General features: G+C 41.8%; 1 protein-coding gene across 11 annotated transcripts in view; it reads right to left on the reverse strand.

The window, feature by feature from the left end:
- The window catches only part of EVI5 (ecotropic viral integration site 5), a 227,345-nt gene extending 205,191 nt beyond the window's left edge, over positions 1 to 22,154 (reverse strand). For 3 of the 11 annotated variants that reach the window (XM_036850955.1, XM_036850951.1, XM_036850966.1), the window contains exon 1: positions 21,646 to 22,150. The gene's annotated coding sequence lies outside the window, so the exon portion shown is untranslated. Of the gene's footprint in view, positions 1 to 21,645 lie in introns of all 11 variants that reach the window. The other 8 variants (XR_005019724.1, XM_036851020.1, XM_036850995.1 and 5 more) reach the window with 6 other exon arrangements.
- Between the last annotated feature and the right edge of the window lie 580 nt (positions 22,155 to 22,734).

A 22,734-nucleotide genomic window follows, 5' to 3' on the forward strand; every position in this document is an offset into this window, starting at 1 on the left:
GCGTTGGGTCTTCATTGCCGGGCGCGGGCTCTCTCTAGTTTCAGCGAGTGGGGGCTACTCTTCATTGTGGTGCATGGGCTTCTCATTGCGGTGGCTTCTCTTGTTGCAGAGCACGGGCTCTAGGTGCACAGGCTTCAGTAGTTGTGGCTCACGGGCTCTAGAGCATGGGCTCGGTAGTTGTGGCGCACAGGCTTAGTTGCTCCACGGCATGTGGGATCTTCCTGGACCAGGGCTCGAACCCGTGTCCCCTGCATTGGCAGGCGGATTCTTAACCACTGTGCCACCAGGGAAGCCCACTCCATCCATTTACTTTTAATCTATGTTTTTTTAAATTGAGGTATAGTTGATTTACAATATTATACGAGTTCCAGGTATACAACAATGATTCACAATTTTTAAAGGTTATACTCTACTTAGTTATTATAAAATATTGGCTATATTCATCCACTGTGCTGTATAGTATATCCCTGTAGCTTATTTACTGTACACATAGTAGTCTGTACCTCTTAATCCCCTATCTATATATGTCTTTATATTTTAAGGGGATTTCCTGTAGACAACATAGTTGAATCTTGTTTTTTGATCCACTCTACCAGTCTTTGTCTTTTAATTTGTGCATTTACACCACTGATGTTCAAAGTGATTACTGACATAGTTGGACTAACATCTACCAAATTTGTTACTGTTTCCTATTTGTTGCCCTTCCCTGTTCTTTGTTCCTATTTTTGTCTTCCACTCTTTTTCTGCCTTCCATGGTTTTAAGAGATTTTATATGATTCTATTTTCTCTCCTTTCTTAGTATATTGGTTATACTTTTTTTTTTTTATACTTTTCCTAGTGGTTGCCTTAGAGTCTGCAATATACAATTACAGCTAATCCAATTCCACTTTCAAATAACACTACACCACTTCATGGGTAGTGTAAGTACCTTACAGTAACAAAATAATCATATGTCCTCCCCCGTGCCCTTGTTTCATTGGTGTTATTCATTGAACTTATGCACAGCACACATATATACATAAGTATACATAATGAAATACACTGTTGACAATATTATCTTGAACAAACTTATCTATTAGATCAATGAGAACAAAACAACTAAAGTTTTTATTTTACCACCACTTATTCCTTTTTCCCATTTCCTTACTCTTCCTTACTTTACGTAAGGAAGTAAGGTATGAGTTTCTGAACTATATTACGTCCCTTCTCTCTAAAGAACTTATTTTAACTTTTCTTGCAAGGCAGGTCTACTGGCAACAAATTCTCTTAATTTTTGTTTGATTGAGAAAGTCTTTATTTCTCCCTCACTTTTTAAGGATAATACTGCAAGGCACAGATTTCTAGGCTGGTGTTTTTTTCTCTTCTCAGCACTTTAAGTATTTCACTTTACTCTCTTCTTGCTCACATGGCTTCTGAGAAGTTGGGTGTAACTCTTATAATTGCTTCTCTAGAGGTAAGGTGTTTTTTCCCTCTGGCTTCTTTCAGGATTTTTTTTTAATCTTTGATTTTCTATAGTTTGAAAATGGTGTGCCTAGGTGCAGTTTTTGGGCACTTACCCTGCTTGGTTTTCTCTGAGCTTCCTGGATCTATGATTTGGTATCTGACATTAATTTGGGGCAATTCTCAGTCATTATTGTTTCAACTATTTCTTGTGTTCTTTTCTTTCTTCTCCTTCTGGAATTCCCATTACACATGTATTACACATTTTGTAGTTGTCCCACAGTTATTGGATATTCTGTTCTGTTTTTTCAGTCTTTTTTTCTCTTTGCCTTTCAGTTTCGGTGGTTTCTATCTAGCTATTTTTAAGCTCAGAGATTCTTTCCTGAGGCATATCCAGTCTACTAATAAGCCCAACCAAAGGCATTCTTCATTTCTGTTACAATGTTTTTGATCTCTAGCATTTCTTTTTGGTTTTTTCTTAGAATTTCCACACTCTGCTAACATTGCCCATCCGTTCTTGTCAGCTACCTACTTTATCCATTACAGCCCTTAGCATCTTAATCATAATTGCTTTAAATTCTTCTTTTGTCTGATAATTCCAACATACCTACCATATCTGCGTCTGGTTCTGATGCTTGCACTCTCTCTTCAAACTGTTTTTTGGGGGCTTCCCTGGTGGCGCAGTGGTTGAGAATCTGCCTGCCAATGCAGGGGACACGGGTTCGAGCCCTGGTCTGGGAAGATCCCACATGCCGCGGAACAACTAAGCCCGTGCGCCACAACTACTGAGCCTGCGCATCTGGAGCCTGTGCTCCGCAACAAGAGAGGCCGCGATAGTGAGGGGCCCGCGCACCGCGATGAAGAGTGGCCCCCGCTCGCCGCAACTGGAGAAGGCCCTCGTACAGAAACGAAGACCCAACACAGCCATAAAAATTTAAAAAAGATTAAAAAAATTAAAAATAAGAAAGCAAACACTGACTTTAAAAAAAAAACTGTTTTTCATCTTTTAGTATGTCTTGTAATTTTTTTTGATAGTCAGTTATGATGTACTGGGTAAAGGAACTACTGTAAATAGGCCTTTAATAATGTGGTAGTAAAGTGTGGAGGGCAGGGAAGCATTTTATAGTCCTATGATTAGATCTTAGTCTTTCAGTGAGCCTGTATCTCTAAACTCTGAACTTTACATGTGCTTCTCGGTCATCAGCCTCTCCCATCACTCCACTCCCCTCCTATGGCACAAAATGGCTATACTAGGCCAGAAGTGCTTATTTCCCCCAGGTCAGTTAGGTTCTGATCAAACCCCAGCAGGTGAGGCTCTGGTTAAATACTTTCTCCTAAGGGCAGACCTTGTTAAGAACAGAATACTCTGGAGTATTTCAAAATACTTCCTCTTCCTTCCCCCAGCTGGAAGCAAGAAGGGATTTTTCTCTGATATTCATTATGAGAACTTGGCCAAGCTCCTGGAGGCAAAATTCACAAAAGTGTTGGGGCATCCAATGACTGGGTCCCCCTGGAGTTTTTATCTCTCAGACTTGTCCACACTGAGCCTGCGGCAATTCATCAGTAGTTCAGGTTTCCCTTCCCTACCACCGGTTCCCATAGCGGTTTCAACTCATGGGTTTCTCTCCACTAAGTTGTAATTCTCTGTGTCTGCCATCTGTCTTTCCAATTCAGGGGGCAGTGCTTTGTCCTGTGACCTCACCTCCCTGCTGAATCTAAGAAGAACTGTTGATTTTTCAGTTTGTTCAGCTTTTTACCTGTTGTTAACAGGAAGTGGCAACTTCCATGTTGGACTAGAAACTGGAAGTTGTAACTTTGTTTTAAAAACATGGTTAGGAAGATAATAAGGCAGACCACATGCAGAAGGCTAATGCAGCAAAAAATGAAAAAACAACTCAAATTATATATAAATTCTTATCAGAACAAAGATATCAGCAAGAAGAGAACAGAAGAAAATACATTAAAATTAAAAACCAAGAAACTCAGTGTTATAGTAGTGAATTTGGGGATGGAAAGAATCCCTTCTTTTTCCAATTATCTCCAATTTGGTTATTTTAAAAACTGTAAAATTAAGGAATGATACATACATCCAAAAAAAACCTGAAAGATGATCAAGAAGAGATAAAGGATAAGAGAAAGAAAGGAATACTATATAGTAAGCCAAAGAAGATAAATATTTTCTGACTTGATTTTGTTTTTATTTATTTATTTATTTATTTATTTTTGGCTGCATTGGGTCTTCGTTGCTGTGCGCGGGCTTTCTCTAGTTGTGGCAAGCGGGGGCTACTCTTTGTAGCGGTGCACGTGCTTCTCATTGCAGTGGCTTCTCTTGTGGCAGAGCACCGGCTCTAGGCGCACGGGCTTCAGTAGTTGTGGATCGCGGGCTCTAGAGCGCAGGCTCAGTAGTTGTGGTGCACGGGCTTAGTTGCTCCATGGCATGTGGGATCTTCCCAGACCAGGGATCGAACCCGTGTCCCCCTGCACTGGCAGGAGGATCCTTAACCACTGTGCCACCAGGGAAGTTCCCTGATTTTGTTCTTAAAATAAGTCTTATTTATGGATATTTTCCTTATAAGTGATCCATATTTATGGAAAAAAGGAAAGAAAAAAGAAAATCATGAAGAACAATGAATCATCCATAAACTCACCACTCAATCAATGCTGGTCTTTTTTTTTCAAAAACAATGGAGCATGAACAAGGGAAGTATGAATGAGACCTCAGCCTCACTTAGAAGTAAAACTGTGAACTAGCCACAAGCCTCTTACAGGTTCCAAACAGCCTGTTTCCTAATTGGGGTAAAATATATAGAACATAAAAACCTGCCATTGTAACAATTTTTAAGTGTACAATTCGTTGGAATTAATTACATTCACAGTGATGTACAACCATCACCACTGTCTATTTCCAAAACATTCTCATCACCCCAAACAGAAACGATGTATCCAATTCCTTTCTCCACAGCCTCAGGTAACCACTAAACTACTTTCTAATTTTTAAGAATTTACCTATTCTAGATTTATAAGTAGAATCATACATACAATATTTGTCCTTTTGTGTCATGGCTTATTTCATTCAGCATAATGTTTTCAATGTTCATCCACACTGCAGCATGTATCAGAACTTCATTCCTTTTTTATGGCTAAATAAGATTCCATTATATACAAATACTTCTCACATTTATCAAGGTGCTAGAAACTCTGAGCCCATGAAAAACCTGGTATATTTAAGGCTGGAAGATAGAAAGGAAAAAAAGAAGGAAGGAAGAACTCTACTCATCTTATGTTTATCCATTCATCTGTTGATGGACATTTTGGGTTGTTGCCAACTTTTGGCTACTGTGAATAATGCTGCTATGAACACTGGCATACAAATGCCAAATAGACTTTTAATAGTTTGCTCTGGCTGGAAAGCCAGAAAAGGACTATAAAGAAAAACAGCAACAGAAGCTGCCAACAGCAATTACCACAATAGAACAGAATATAAGACATTAACTTCATGGGTTTTCCGCACGGCATGCGGGATCTTGGTTCCCCCACGAGGGATCGAACCCGTGACCCCTGCAGTGGAAGCGCAGAGTCTTAACCACTGGACTTCCGGGAAAGTCCCAACTTTATGGTTTTAAAATTATTTATACTTCTGATTTTTCCCAATTTTAGAGTCCTTCATCATGACAGACTTTATATGTTCTAATCTGAAAACTATACAAGAAGGAAATAAAAGGGAGAAAGCAACAATGCTTAAGTAACATATTAACAAATCATTACTAAGGTCAGGATTGCAGGTTAGGAGCAATACTGAGACGGGAGCAGAGTTATAGCCTAAAACAGCATCTTCTTTTTGTTCTGACCAAAGAGAAGGTATTACTTTGCCCTCCATAATGCCTAGCACAGTACCCAGTGTATTCTAGAAACTCAACAACAAAAGCTGGCTGAAAAAAATAAATAGATGGATAATTCTATAGATATCTGAGTTCTTCCAACTACATCATATTTTTTTAACTATTTATACTTAGTCTGAAACAGATTATTAGGAGCATCCCAAGTTTCACAGTAAGTTTTTTTTTTTTTTAATTATTTATGGCTGTGTTAGGTCTTCATTTCTGTGCGAGGGCTTTCTCTAGTTGCGGCAAGTGGGGACCACTCTTCATCGCGGTGCGCGGACCTTTCACTGTCGCGGCCTCTCTTGTTGTGGAGCACAGGCTCCAGACGCGCAGGCTCAGTAATTGTGGCTCACGGGCCTAGTTGCTCCGCAGCATGTGGGATCTTCCCAGACCAGGGCTCGAACCCGTGTCCCCTGCATTGGCAGGCAGATTCTCAACCACTGCGCCACCAGGGAAGCCCCACAGTAAGTTTTATACGAACCCATAAATTTATGGGGAAATTGGCCAGTAGATGAGTGACAGGAAATTGTATCTCTGGGACCATTATTTAACTTACAACTCTAACTGATTACACAAGATTACAAACCCAGAACTCGCCAACTTACAGTATCATACTTTTTTAGTGGGTATTTGTCTAAGTGTTTGTAATGCCAAATGGGTCCAGAGAGGTCTTTTCTTATTTGCTTCCAAAATAAATAGCAACGTATCAAACTTAGAAGTATATCCAAAATATATGATCAAATTTCAAAATGTGGTCTATGCCAATGTAAATATAAAAAATAATTGTCTGGGGCTTCCCTGGTGGGGCAGTGGTTGGGGGTCTGCCTGCCGGTGCAGGGGACACGGGTTCGAGCCCCGGTCTGGGAGAATCCCGCGTGCCGCGGAGCGGCTGGGCCCGTGAGCCACAATTGCTGGGCCTGCGCGTCTGGAGCCTGTGCTCCGCAACGGGAGAGGCCGCGACGGTGGGAGGCCCGCGCACCGCGATGAAGAGTGGTCCCCACTTGCCGCAACTGGAGAGGGCCCTCGCGCGGAGGCGAGGACCCAACACAGCCATACATACATACATACATACATACATAAATAAATAAATAATAATTATCTGTACACACCATTACTTCAACATTCTTCAAGGTGTTGGAAATTCAGAACTCATAAAAATCTTGGTATACAACTGAATAAACATGTAGAAAGCAAAAAAATAAAAAATTATTTATACTCAACGTTGTCCCAGTAGGATTTAAGCTTGGGGCAAATGTAATATCTATCTTCAATCTTTTAAGCAGGTTATAAGGAAGTATTATTCCAACTCTGCAAACATGGGAATAAACAACATTATTATATAAATAGCAATGTCTTGCATGTTTTGAGTACTATCAATAAATATGGAGTGCAGATTTTAAAACACAGTCTATAAATATCCTCAAAGAAGAATTGCAAATTACGTCTTTCACTTTTTAAGTTAACAGTTGTCAGATGGAAGAAGAGAAAGATACAGAGCACTGGCTTCAACAGGAATGGAAAAAACAGCAAACAGGAATTACACTGAAAGGGAAAAAAACAGGAAATAAGGGTAACACTGCTGACAAGTCTTCTTCCTTTAGATGTCTATATAACAAATTTCTCTGAGTTAATTTATTTTCTATAGGCATACAGCATATATTCATCTCTCTGATCCTTCCTACCTCTAGAGCAAAATATCAGAAAAGGAAAACTTGCAACTAACACAACATTGTAAATCAACTACACTTTAATTAAAAAAAAAAAAAAAGAAAGAAAAGGAAAACTTTGTACACAGTGATATACCATTGCTGCTGCTACCACCATCATCTACTGTATGTTTTACTACGTACCAGGCATTGCGACAAGACTTACATTCATTATCTTATTTAATTCTCACAATAATCCTGAGACAGATTTTACTGAAGTTTATAGAGGTTAAACAACTTGCCCAAGAATCCATTAGCTAATGAATGATGGAGCCAGGATACTAAACATTCAGCCCTAAAACAAAAACGTCCTGACAAGTATAAATCATTGATAGGAAGGTGAGCTAAAACAGAAGAACACAAAAGTAAAAACACAGAACCTCAGAACATGTCATGACTCTAAGGATTTTGACAGACAGATAGGACCTGCCCCAAACCAATCTGATTACTTACTTAAGCAATTCAATTAACTAACATATTGAGATGGAAATTATATTTGAAAATGAAGGACTTCCCTGGTGACGCAGTGGTTAAGAATCTGCCTGCCAATGCAGGGGACGCGAGTTCGATCCCTGGTCCAGGAAGATCCCACATGCCGTGGAGCAACTAACCCCGTGCGCCACAACTACTGAGCCTGCGCTCTTGAGCCCAAGAGCCACAACTACTGAGCCCGCGAGCCACAACTACTGAAGCCTGCGCACCTACAGCCTGTGCTCCACAACAAAAGAAGCCACTGCAATGAGAACCCCGCACACCGCAACGAAGAGTAGCCCCCGCTCACCGCAACTAAAGAAAGCCCCCCGTGCAGCAACAAAGACCCAACGCAGCAAAAAATAAGTAAATAAACAAATAAATTTATTTAAAAATTTGATAATTTGAGCTGCACCTAATATTGCTATAGCCAAGTGTTCAAGTTCATGAATAAGGAGCTAATAAGCCTGTCCCCTGACCTCAACCTTCCACTGTTACAAACACAAAACTGTTTAAAAAAAAAAAAAAGGGCATATCTACACAATTTTTTCCTGGCAGCAGCAAGAGTACTAAAATACCTGTTTCCTTAGATCTTAATCTAGTCCAAAAAAAGCACAAATTCAGAACAAGTACCTCTTAAAATATATCACATATTACATGAATTTTTTATTTAATATACACAATATATCAAGCACTGTGTCAAGAAGTGTGTTAAACACCATCACTCCATACCCAGTGTGAAATAAAAATGAACTGCCACAGTTCTGAAAAATCCTAAAATGTCAATAAGAATCTTCAACATGGGGCTTCCCTGGTGGCGCAGTGGTTGAGAATCTGCCTGCTAATGCAGGGGACACGGGTTCGAGCCCTGGTCTGGGAAGATCCCACATGCCGCGGAGCAACTAGGCCCATGAGCCACAATTGCTGAGCCTGCGCGTCTGGAGCCTGTGCTCCGCAACAAGAGAGGTCGCGATAGTGAGAGGCCCGCGCACCGCGATGAAGAGTGGCCCCCACTTGCCGCAACTAGAGAAAGCCCTTGCACAGAAACGAAGACCCAACACAGCCATAAATAAATAAATAAATAAATAAAATTTTAAAAAAAAAAGAATCTTCAACATAATTCTCCAAATAGGTAAATAATGCACAGATCATGGCAAGGCCTAAAAACTGTATTTTAAATTGTCATTTTAATTAATTTAATTACACTTATACTGGCGAAAGAAGAGTGATGAAATTAAGAGGTGGAAAATGTATGTTAATTGGAATTGGATAGAAGGACACATGAAAACTCAGGAAATCCTGGCAGAAATATAGTATCAATGAAATAATAATTTTTTGAAAGGTCCTCAGCATCTCAGCAAGGTAAAAGTACCATGTTCTACTGACAAGGTGCATAGGGCCTTCACAAGTTATTTAGATTTTTTAAACCTTGTTTCCTTGTCAGGAACTTAAAAAAAGGTTGGAGTGAACGATACCTCTAATGCTTTCCTGCTGTGACATTGTAGAGTTAAGAGAAAATTGATAAACCCATATAAGCAGATTTTTATGCAATGACTAGTTTCAATAATAACAGGGGGGGAGGAGTCCCCAAAAAGTTGCACTAGAAAACTAAGGTCTCATTCCCTGAACCTCACATACTCAAATACTATGAGGCTACAAGAATAATCAGAAACCAACAAAATGATAGTACATTAGCAAGACTAAATTAACACAGGTACACAATAACTTTGGACTTCAACAAAATGCCAAAGAAGCACTTAGGACTACAAGAATTATTTTGGTTTTTTTTTTAATCTGATAATACTAAAGAAAACGAAAATGTTATAAACTTAACTACTGCCCATATCCACCTCTCTAGTCTCACCTGCCACAGGTAAGTGGGTCTTCTGTCTAAAGTCAGAAGACAGGCCTCGTGCTCTGTGAATTATCCTGGAACTCAGGTGATCTCTCTCTTCTTCCCAGTTTCTGCTCTCAACTTTTAAACAGGCTGCTCTGCCATATTTAGCGCTCTCGCTGGATCTTACATCCCACTAAGTACCCCCTGTCTCACAGTATCGTCCCTCCCCCATAGCTAAGCAACGGGACAGATGTTTAGCTTTCATTCTTCCCTTCTTCATCTCCCACTTTTTCACTGCAATGTGGCTTCTACCATACCATTTTACTAAAACCACACTTACCAAGGTCACTCACCAACAGCCTCTTTGTGCTAAATCCAGTAAATGCTTCATAGTCCTTATCTTACTTACAGACCTCTCTGTAACGTGTGACCCATACAGTACTTTTCCTTTTATTTATTTTTTATTTTTCTGATTAGCAAATACATGTTAAGAATTGAAATATCGGGCTTCCCTGGTGGCGCAGTGGTTGAGAATCTGCCTGCCAATGCAGGGGACACGGGTTCGAGCCCTGGTCTGGGAAGATCCCACATGCCGCGGAGCGACTAGGCCCGTGAGCCACAACTACTGAGCCTGCGCGTCTGGAGCCTGTGCTCCGCAACAAGGGAGGCCGCGATAATGAGAGGCCTGCGCACCGCGATGAAGAGTGGCCCCCGCTTGCCGCAACTAGAGAAAGCCCTCGCACAGAAACGAAGACCCAACACAGCCAAAAATAAATAAATTAATTAATGAATAATTAAAAAAAAAAAGAATTGAAATATCACAGGAAAAAATGGAAAAGTTTGAGTACTCTGTAATCCCACTCTCAAAGACAGCCACTGTTAGCAGTACAGTATATATTAAGATTTCTATACATATGCTAATATATGGGTATATATGTATTTTTTTTAAGTTAACAAAAATTAGATCACACTTGGGGACTTCCCTGGTGGTCCAGCAGTTAAGACTCCATGCTGCCACTGCAGGGGGCACAGGTTCAATCCCCGGTTAGGGAATTAAGATCCCGCATGCCGCCTGGTGCAGCCAAAAAAAATCAGATCATACTATACATTTTTGAGAATTTAATTTAATGTACCTTGATCTTCTGTCCTTGTTAGTATTATGTGGTAGACTAATTAATGGCCTCCTAAAGAGCACATCATAAAACACAGAACCTGTGAATGTTACCTTAAATTGTAAAAGGGACTTGGCAGAGGTGATAAAGGGAAGGATTTTGTGATGAGGAGATTATCCTGAACTATCTGGGTTGGGCCCATCGGAAGATGCTATGCAGTTGACTTTGAAGATGGAGGAAGGGATCAAGGAATGCAATGCAAGGAATACAAGGAATGCAACTCTAACAGCTGGAAAAGGCAAGGAAATGGATTCTACCCCAGGAACCAGCCGGGTCAATACCTTGACTTTAGCCCAGTGAAACATTTGAGACTTCTGGCCTCCATAACTGTAAGAGACTAAATTTTTGTTTTAAGCCACTAAGTTTGTACTAATTTGTTACAGCAGCAATAGAAAACTATATAATACTGTGTGTGTGTGTGAGTGTGATACCTTTCCACATTTGTCTGTTTCTCTAGAAGTTATTCCACAAAGTGCAACTATTGGGTCAAATAATAAAAAAAAAAGTTAACCTCCAGAAAGGCTATACTTATTTTTTACTCACATTAACAACATTCAAGCCCCTCCCTCCTTTTTCAAAGATCTATTCTTTCAGTTTGTTAAATCACTTGCCTGGTTTCCCTTCTGTGGTGGCTACTCACTCCTTCTGCTCCTTTGCAGACTTCTCGTCATCAGCTCATTTCTTACATGTCAATGGTCCCCAAAATTCCAATTCCATCCTGGGCCTTCTCCTCACTATACACAGTTATTTAATCTACTTCCTTTTATCCCAATTACTACTTACAAACAAAACAGATTTACTTCTCCCTCTTCCCTCTAAAATCTACTCCTCCACTGTATTCTCTGTTAATGACTGTATTCTCTCTGTTAATGGCACACCAATATCCAACAGCCTATGGCAGATGCATGGGGATCACATGACCCCTGCCTTATCCTCACCCCACATACCACAGGCTCCAGAATCTGTAAGAGTCTCTTCCTCCCTATCAATTCCTTAGAACAAGAATACATCAATTTTCAATTGTATTACTTAACTGTGGGTGTTCCCTATCTCAAGTCTCATACCCCACTGTACCACCACAGTCTTTCTGAAACTCAATTCTGATTTGTCACTCAAGCAGACCTTTCACAGACTGCTGGTTGCAATGTAACATGATATATTCCCTTGGGAAAACTGTTTGGCAATGTCTTCTAAAGTTAAACATACATCTGCTCTATGAACCAGTAAGTCCACCACTAGTTATTTATCCAAGAGAAACTAAAATGTATGTCTATAAGAAGACTAACAGCTATGTGTTCATAACAGCTTTCATAATAGCCTAATGGGAGAATGGATAAACAAACTGTGTTATTGTTATACAATGTATTACTACACACCAGTTAAAAAGAACTACTGATGGGAGCATCAGCATGGATGAATTTCAAAACATTATGTTGAACAAAAGAAGCCAGCCAGAAAAGAATACACACTTATTCTACTATTCTATTAGGTGAAGTTCAAGAACATGAAAAACGAATCTGTGGTAAAAGATATCAGAACAGGAACTGACTAAAGGAACCGTGTGGGATTACTGGGGAGGGAGAGGTTAACACAGGAGTACACATTCAACAAAACTCATTCAATTGTAGAGTTAAGTTTATTTCATTATACGTAAACTTTACCTCAAAATTTTTTAAAGCAAATATTAAAATTTAAAACTTTTACTTCACTCAGCATTTTTCCATACTAATTATATAAAAAGCCTCACACCTGTCAGAATGGCCATCACCAAAAAGTCTACAAATAAGAAATGCTGGAGAGGGTGTGGAGAAAAGAGAACACTCCTATACTGTTGGTGGGAATGTAAATTGGTGCAGCCACTATGGAGAACAGTATGGAGGTTCCTTAAAAAACTGAAATAGAATTATCATATGAGGGACTTCCATGGTGACACAGTGGTTAAGACTCCACGCTCCCTATGCAGAGGGCCCAGGTTCCATCCCTGGTCAGGGAACTAAATCCCATATGCATGCCACAACTAAGGAGCCAGCGAGCTGCAACTAAGACCCGGCACAACCAAATAAATAAAAATTTAATTTAATTTCATTTAAAAAAAAGAATTACCATATGATCCAGCAATCCCACTTCTGGGCATATATTCAGACAAGATGAAAACTCTAATTTGAAAAGATACATGCACCCCAATGTTCATAGCAGCACTATTTACAATAACCAAGATATGGAAGCAAACTAAATGTCCATCGACAAATGGATGGATAAAGATGTGGTATACACACAAAGGAATATTAGCCATAAAAAAGAATAAAATAATTTGCAGCAACATGGGTGGACCTAGAGGTTATCATACTAAGTGAAGTAAAATCAGACAAGGAAAGACAAATATCATATAATATCATTTATATGTGGAATCAAAAAAATGATACAAATGAACTTATTTACAAAACAGAAACAGACTCAGACATAGAAAACAAACTTATGGTTACCAAAGGGGAAAGGGGTGGGGGGGGGGGTGGGGGAGGGAGTGATAAATAGGAGTTTGGGATTAACAGATACACACTGCTATATATAAAACAGATAAACAATAAAGACCTACTGTAGAGCACAGGGGACTATATTCAATATCTTGTAATAACCTATAAAGAAAAAGAATGTGAAAAAGAATAGATTCAGTATAACTGAATCACTTTGCTGTACACCTGAAACTGACACATTGAAAATCAATTATACTTCAATTTAAACCAAAAAAAAACCCTCAAGATTTAAGACAAATTAATCACTTAATTACCCTTTTTTTTTTTTTTTAATTATCACCTCACTCAGAAACAAGACTATACGGGGAATTCCCTGGTGGTCCAGTGGTTAGGACTCAGGGCTTTCACTGCCGGGGCCAGGTTCAATCCCTGGTCAGGGAACTTAGATCCCACAAGCTGCACAGCATGGCCAAAAAAAAAAAAAAAGTAAAGAAACAAGAGTATACCAACTGTGTGTTCCCCCGGTTTATAAATTTTGTGAAAGCAAAGATTTTTGTCTATGTAGAATTGATCACCATTGTCTTCCCAGTACCTATCATTATGCTTGACACATAGGAGATGCTATATATGTGTTACCTTTGGTGGTTCTTACTGACTTACTGACAATGTTCATAACTTCATTAAATTTCTAGATCATTTACTGACTCAGTTTTTTGATCTCGTGTGTTAAATGCTTGACAACATTTATAACCTTGTTCATCCAGCAGCAGAAAAGAAGCTTCTCCACATTTTCAAAAAAGCAGCCAAGTTGAGTCTTTAACTTTGTGCTCCTCTCTTACATGTATTTAAATTAAATGTTTAAAGGCATTACACTTTTCATGAGCTTATTCCCTAAGATTCATTCTCAATTTACTTCAAAGTCTATCTTCTCACCAGCAAATTCTGGCTCAGTCTTCTAAACTATCCTGATTCTGGTATACTTGAAGATATTACATTTTTCTTCTTTCTCTTATGTATCTCATTCAAATATCATATTATACAGTTGTTCATTCAAGTGAAACTTTTATCCAGTATCTTTTTTTTCTAATATTTATTTATTTTTGTATGTATGTATTTATTTGGCTGCGCCAGGTCTTAGCTGCAGCACGCAGGATCTTCATTGCCATGTGCGGGATCTTTAGTTGCGGCATGTGGGATCTAGTTTCCTGACCAGGGATCAAACCCGGGCCCCTGCACTGGGAGCGTGGAGTCTTAACCTCTGGACCAACAGGGAAGTTCCTATCCAGTATCTGTTAACATTGTTCTAACAAACTTACTAGCATAATTTATGAGACTGCTGTATTCGTTTTTTTTTTTTTTTTTAAACTTTGGGTTTATTTATTTATTTATTTATTTATTTATTTATGGCTGTGTTGGGTCTTCGCCTCTGCGCGAGGGCTCTCTCCAGTTGCGGCAAGCGGGGGCCACTCTTCATCGCGGTGCGCGGGCCTCTCACCACCGCGGCCTCTCCCGCTGCGGAGCACAGGCTCCAGACGCGCAGGCTCAGCAGCTGTGGCTCACGGGCCCAGCCGCTCCGCGGCATGTGGGATCTTCCCAGACCAGGGCTCGAACCCGTGTCCCCTGCATTGGCAGGCGGATTCTTAACCACTGCGCCACCAGGGAAGCCCTGTATTCATTTTTAACACAGCAAAAGATCTGTATCAGGCCAAATACAGCAACTAATCATTTGAATACCAATTCAAAGGTAAGACAAAATCCCCATCTTCACTTCCCTATCAGTGCTTACACTTTCTTATGAAAAACAAAAAGAGCAATGATCCATAATAAAACCATTCTGCTCCTATCTCTATCAAGGTTCCTTCCAAGAACACAGGAGCCAGCAGTTCCTTAAGGAGAGAGCCCTAATCATGAACCCAAAAGACACTGAATAGCAAAACGAACAATGAAGACCCAGATAATAGCCAGTTTAACCAGCTTTAGGGAACATTTTTCAAAGTACAATTGTGAGCGTTGGATTAGTACAAAGAACAATTAACAAGCACTAAACCCACATTGTCTGGCCACTTAAACAATAAACTGCCAACAGCACAGGCAGGGAATGCTCTCATGAAGTACAGAGACAGTAATAAACATCTGGAAATGGCAACAAATAAACACACCAGGCAACTTAGAATTATGAGAAATTGGATGACCCTTTCTGAGCAAACATATGAAGCCACAGTCAACAGCGTCTAGCCACAAAACACACATTAATTAACCTACAGGTTTCCAATGAGAAAGGACTATCATACCGCCAAAACAGATAGTAATAACTGCCAATGTTATCTTTGATTGATAGCTTGAATTTTATATGCAAACATATAAAATTGTGTGCAGTGATAAGCAGACTTTTATATTTTATATAACTTGTCCAAAATTAATTTGAAGAGCAACAAAGGGCTGACAGCTTTTTGTTTTGCTAAATAAGGGCATTACAGAAAATAACAAACAAAAAAACCCACTCACTAGCATAAATTTCAAATGTAAAAGGATACTGTAACACAGAAAAGGATGGACACAATTTAAAGGTAAACACATAAAGTTTTACAAATTTAGCCTAAGAGAAAACAAATTATATTGAGAATAATATTTTTATTTCATCATGAACTTTATGATAAAAAACTCTTATCTCAAAGAGCATTTGGAAACATACTTAGTGTTTTAAAGAAAAAAGGAGTGCAAAGCATAACAAAGTTATCAGAGGAGCTTAACAGAGAGGCTTTAATGGGTGGTTCTAATTAATTTACCAGTTCATGTTAACTATAAGATTTCTACAACTTTAGCAATACTTTTCAATTTTTTCTGGAATATAATCTTTTTCTCAAAACAAAAAATACTGGGCAGCAGAATGGTCAGTCTCCCAGCGGTGTCTGGGTAGGGTCAGCGTGAGGCCGCGGGCTCCAGGGACAGCGGAGGCAGCTGCTGCCGGCTAGGCTTGGGACCTGGGACTCGAGAGTCCACACCACCCACGCGGTGGGCACCTCGCGGTGAAGCTGAGGCTCAGGGAGGCTCCGCTGAGCACCTGGGGCCGCCGCCACACACAGACCTTGTTCCTGGTGCGCCTCACTTCCCAGCTGCTCAGGGCTGTTCCCGGGTAGGCTGCAGTGGGTCCTGGCCTGTCTCAGGGGTGCTGGGCACGCATGCCTGCAGGCCTCACTACAGCACGCAACCAACAGGCCCAAGTGGCGTTGCCTCCCTCCCTGGCAGGCGGGTCCATCTGGAGCTTGAGGAGATGCTGCTCTTCAGGAAGATATCCATCAGCCCCCTGGAGAGCTGGCTGACCTGGAGAGCTGGCTACCTCCTGCCCAGACTGGACGCTGGGGTCCCAGGGACTGTGTCTCCACCCCAACTCTATGAGTGTCCGCCCAGCCAGGTGGGGGAATGGGTCAAGCAGTGGGGTAAGGAGGTCTGGGATGCACCCCAGATGCAGCGCAAAAACACACTCAAGATCTGCCGGCACAAGATGAATCATCTCAAGTACCGCAAGCTGGTCAAGAGGACCCAGTACCTACTGCGGAAAGTCAAGGAAGGACGCCCGAAACGGCAGCAAATCAAGTTCAAGAGAGACCTGAAGCGCATCTGGTGGAAGGCGGGCCTGAAGGAAACCCCCACAGGCTGGCAGACCCTCAAGATCCACCTGAGGGGCAAATGCATCTCCTATCTCTCTCCCTCACCCCTATTACTGCTGATGACCCGTTGTAATAAGTATTCAGAGAACTCAGCTAAAAACAAAAACCAAAAAATTCTGAGTATTACCTCCCCCCATGACAGTAGCTGGATTTAAGAATTATTGATTAAAATAACAAAACCACCACGACTTTTTGATAACTTCTGTATGTTACAAATATAAAAGATCTATTATTTGTTCATTCAATATTAAATGTTTAATACACATATTGATTTCCAGACCCACTGCAGAGATCCACAGGCCACTCTGTTTCTCCAGTCATTTCTCTCTTTATAGCGAGTTTCCCACTACAGAAAGTATCAAATAGCTCACTAAGCTGGCTTATCTTTAAAATCATTTCCAATCCTGAGATTATAAGATTCTGGGACAATGTAAACTTCTCAAAAGAATTTAGAAATTTCTAGAGAAATTACAGTTTGATCCAATATTTAAGTGCTCTCCCTCCTAACATTCTATGTAGATAACGGTAAAGAAATTTTAAAAGCTACAACCCCACAGGGAGAAGAAAACAGTGGTGGGCAGATGGCAGCACATTTTTGTATGATGAATGGAAAGCAGATGAGGGACTTCCACGTTAAGACTGCAGACTGAACCCACACATCTAATTTTGCTCCCTCCCAAAACCCTACTAAAACAAGATAAAGAAAATGTTGCTGTTGTTTTGTTCTGTTTTTAGGACACAAACTATAAGGATCGAGAGAATGGAAGAAACCAACAGCAACAAAATTTTGGAAGCTGGTAAGATGGATGAGTGATAACTGATTTGGTCAAAGACAAATTATAAGACAGCAGTGCTGACAGCTAAGAACAAACCCACTTTACACTACAGAATCCTCAAAGGGTTCAGAAACTGCCAGAACACAGAGGGGGAAGGGAGACTAAAGAAAGAAAGGATCAGGTGAAAGCTGTTTGAACAGTTAGAAACCTAGAGCCCATGCCTCTCCCGAGTTGCTGAGTGACCCAACCTCAATGAGGCAGCAGGTTAGAGATTTATTCTCTAAAAAGGGTAAATCACACATGGTGGCAGATGAAGGTATCCTAACAAAAAGAGGCAAATTATATGTCCCTTCATATTAAATGCTCTATGGCTCATTACCTAGCCCTCTTTTCCTGAGTTCCCAGACCACCGGCAACTAGACCTCTGGCCTCCAAGCAGAAAACTGGGATACTCTCTGGGAAATCTGACCAGGCCAAACGGAAAGATAGACACTGGAGAGAGCCTCAAACAGCCCACCCAAACCAATGATTTCAATCCTGACCACACACTGGAATCACCTGGGCAACTTTCGAAAATACTGGTGCTAATCTATGCAGACAGAAATCAGAATAGTGGTTGCCTCTGGGCAAGGAGTGAGGAAGATAGAAGGGATATGAAGGAATTTTCTAGGGGTTTCACTATGCTCTGTACCTTGTGTTCATTACACAGGTGTACACACAGCAAAATCATCAAACTATACACTTAAAATCTATATATTTTACTGTGTGCAATCACACTTAAATTTTTAAAAAATACTGCTACCTGATGTATTTGGTCTCTCAGTCACAAGTAAACACCCAAGGAGGATTACCAGACCTCTGAAGAGGGCCTCTACTGCTGAGACTATACCAAACAGAAAAAAAGTAACTTGGAGAAAACAAGCTATGCAAGGAAAAAGAAAGCTTAAAGAAACTGTCTTTAACAATCTCAGGTAGGTAAGAGATATGGCATCTATGAAACAAGAAAAGAGACGGAGGAATAAGTAACTGAGTAGAGGATGGGAAGCTAAACCTACAGGCCTGCACAAGGGCATATGGTCAACGGGCTGATGTGCCTCGCCCACAGAGCCCCAGAAAGGCTCAGCCCTTGAGAGTCTCGAGGGACATAGTCAGTGGGGAAGAAGTGTGGGGCTGAAGAGCAGGTTACTGGTTTAAAGTCTGGTAAAGTCTGTACATGGACCTCCAGTTTCCCTTCTCCACTATTCACATCCTCTCATAAATTTATTCTCTGGAAACAGTGACTTGGAGAGACTCCAGACTCAAGAAGAGTGGAGCGAGGCTCAAGGCTGAAAGCCAAGGAATAAAGCAGAAGTATGTGCGGTGATAGCAGCCCTCACCCACAGCCCAGTTCCTCCGTGCAGCTCTCAGAACACTGGGAGCCAGGCATGGTACGTGCCTCACACTTGGATTTAAATGTCCCTTTTGCATGCAGCCAAACCAATTTTCATCACAGCACTTCTCCTAGTGGAGGATAAAGGTCTTCTGAATTTCTACAACTCCTCTTAGACTCTCAATTTCTTAAAGGCAGGGGCAGCATCTTAATCAGCTTCATATCCCCAGAGCCTAACACAGTTACGCTCTATGTTAAACACTCTATAAATCTTTAATTGGTCCCAGACACTGGAGATAACATACAAGAAGAGATTTAAAAACCTTGGAAAACGAGAGCATACAAGGTGTAATTTGGACTAGGTCTTGAAGGGACATTAAAGATTTAGGATTTATTGATGAAATGACGTCTAGGATTTGTTTTAAAATAATCCCAGAGCCACTCTCCCCACCCCCCAAAATCAGCTGTATCTCTATATACTGGCCACAAATGTTTTAAAATATCACTTACAATAATATTTAAAAAATCAAATACCTAAGAATAAATAAGAATAGATGTGGGACTTCCCTGGTGGCACAGTGGTTAAGAATCCGCCTGCCAATGCAGGGGACACGGGTTCGAGCCCTGGTCTGGGAAGATCCCACATGCCGCGGAGCAACTAAGCCCGTGCACCACATCTACTGAGCCTGCGCTCTAGAGCCCATGAGCCACAAATACTGAAGCCTGCGCGCCTAGAGCCTGTGCTCCGCAACAAGAGAAGCCACCACAATGAGAAGACTGCACACCGCAACGTAGAGTAGCCCCCATTCGCCACAACTATGTGCAGCAATGCGATCAACAGGTATCAGAGCTTATTATAAAGTTACATCAGTTGATACTGATATTGGTGCAAAGATAACAAATAGACCAATGAAACAGAATATTGTCCAGAAACAGATCCACACTTATACAGTCACCTGATTTATGAAAAAGTGTCACACAGTGCAGAAGGGCAAGGATGGTATATTCAGTAAATGGTGCTGGGTCAAATAGATACCCATATGGTATAAAGTGAATCTGGACCCCTACAATCCATCTGGAATTTACTGTAAATTGTACATCTTAAATACGAAAAGTAAAACAAAATAAAACTTCTGTACAGTAACATGGGGAAATATCTCCATATTCTTAGGCTAGGCAATGATTTCTTAAGTAGGGCACAAAAAGCAGTAATCATAAAGGGAAGGATTAAGTATATTTCATTAAAATTAACAATTTCCATTCATCAAAAAAAGGCCATTAAAAGAGTGAAAAGGCAACATACAGAGTGTAAAAAGATTAAGTCCAGAAAGGACTCATGGAAGATAGATGTGTATACACACACACACACACACACACACACACAGAACTCATATCCAGAATAAAGAATTACAGACCAATTAAAAAAAAATAATAGACTTAACAGGCACTTCACAAAAGACGACATATAAATGGCCAACAAAAGATACCCAACCACAATCATCAGAAAAATGTAAATAAGACCACACATATATTACTGCACTTTTACCAAAATAGCAAGAAATTTTAAAACTGACAAGCATTAGCAAGGATATGAGGTAAATGGAATACCATTCCCTGATAATTGGCAGAACACTTCGGGAAAATGTTCAACTGTATCTAATGCTAAAGTTTTATCATTCACATATCTCATAAACCAAGAGTTCCACTCCTAGATATAAACCTCAACCTAGCAATGTTCTGTTTCTTGATCTGTGATAGTATACTTACTAAAAATTCTTTACCTGCATACTCAAGATTGCCCACTTTTTAAAATATATTATACTACAATAAGTTTTCTAAGATTTCTTTGACACAAATTTCTCAGAGACATTAAGACTAGCATTTTAGAATAGAAAAGGAGCTTCTGGTAAACAGCAGAAAGTTTATTAATAAAATTTTTAAAAAACAAAACAAAAAAAGCTGCTAACACATTTCAACCCAGAATAAAGGTAAAAACTAGGAACAGATAACTTTTCTTGATCTTCACGAAGCACTGGATTTCTTTCAGCAATAAAAGGAGTCTGTTATTCTAGGAGTCTGTTATTCTACACTGTAACCCAAAGAAATCTTTGCAAGAAAATGCTACTTTTTGAAATCACCTCTAACAACGACAGATAGGAGGAAAGTGAAGAAACCATTCCAAAAGTTTTGGTTAACTCTTCGGTGAGAGGATGCCAGCTGAGTTGATCTGTGAAGCCCAAAAGACAGAAATAAAGCCACAAAGAAATCACAGCAACTCTAAAGCAAACACCAACACCACAATCCAACCTACCGGAAATTCTGTGGTTAATTTGAGGCTTGCCCCGCTAGTCATAAGGTGATTCAGTGATGGCTACAAACGCTCCCCAAGTGCATCCTTGGGCGTCCTCTAGCACACCTGGCTCGCCCATCACCTGCCTGGAGACACGGCCTTGCGCAGAATCCCAGAGGCCAAATAAAGACGCCAACTTTGCAAGAGGCGTGGACGGTCTCGCCCCATCAGGTCACCCAGAAGGAACAGACTCCTGGCCTCCAGGGCGGGGGTGAGGAGTCAGTATTCCCCACAGGATTTACAAGGAAGCGCTCCCGAAGCTGCCTCGTCCCTCCACCTCCCCGGGATTCCACTGGAAGTCCCGCTGGCGAGTTTCTTCCCCAGCGCCCACGGGAGGAGGGTCGCGGCGACCACAGGGAACTTAGGCCCCAGGGGGCCGGGCGCGCCCTCCCCGCTCGCGCCGCAAGTTTTGTTGGCAGCCCCCACTCGCCGCGCCTCGGCCCGGCTGTGCGCCCCGCGGAACCCGGGCTCGCGGCCCGCCCGGCCTGGCGCGGCGCCCCTCACCTTGGAAACGTTGGGTGGACTCCGCCGTAAACATTAACTTCCCATCCAGCCGGCAGCCGCGCCGCCGCGTCTCAGCGCCTCGGCCTCTCTCCCGGCTCCGCCGTCCGCCGTCCGCCGTCCGCGACCCCTCTTGAGAGCCGCGCTCACTCAGGAGCTCGGGGCCGCCTCAGACCCTGACCCACTCCCCCCGCGCCGCCGCGGTTTCAACTACCACCCAACCCCTAGTGTGCCCGCCACCGCCTCCTCCCGTGTCCGGCCCGGTCGCGTCAGGAAGGCTCAAGGCGCAGGCGCGGCAGGGCCTTAAAGAGACCGGGCCGCCCTACCGCATAATAGGTTCGAGCAGGTTAGGGGCCGGGCCGGCCGGCTGAGAAAAAGAGAAGACGAAGGGATTGGACCGTGGGGAACGGGGGCGGGGAACTCCCGCTTGTTCCTCCGCCTCTCTTTCAAAGCTCCAGAGGTCGGACCCACAAATTGCTGACTTCCCCAGTCTCTTGAACCGCCCCTTGCCTGTAAGAGCTGCACCAGACACTCCCCCTCCTCGAAGCGACCCCGCGCGTAAGGCTGCGGGCCTCGCATTGCTGCACAGCTTATGCGCATGTCTCCAGGTTGCGGCCACGGGATGCAGACGCGCAAGCTTCGAAAGGCCGCCCGGGCTTCCCCGAGAGGTGACCTGGTCACTCTCAAAAACAATAATTAGGGCTTCCCTGGTGGCGCAGTGGTTGAGAGTCTGCCTGCTAATGCAGGGGACACGGGTTCGAGCCCTGGTTCTGGGAAGATTCCACATGCCGTGGAGCAACTGGGCCCGTGAGCCACAACTGCTGAGCCTGCGCGTCTGGAGCCTGTGCCCCGCAACGGGAGGGGCCGCGATAGTGAGAGGCCCGCGCACCGCGATGAAGAGTGGCCCCCGCTTGCCGCAACTAGAGAGAGCCCTCGCACAGAAACGAAGACCCAACACAGCCAAATAAATAAATAAATAAATAATAAAAATAAGTAAATTTTAAAAAAAACAATAATTAACGTGTAAATGGCACCTGTGATTGCAAATCACTCTACCATCAGTCGTCTCGACACATTGGATTTATGCGGCAG

Source organism: Balaenoptera musculus, chromosome 1, assembly GCF_009873245.2.
Source record: "Balaenoptera musculus isolate JJ_BM4_2016_0621 chromosome 1, mBalMus1.pri.v3, whole genome shotgun sequence".
Lineage (NCBI taxonomy): Eukaryota > Metazoa > Chordata > Mammalia > Artiodactyla > Balaenopteridae > Balaenoptera > Balaenoptera musculus.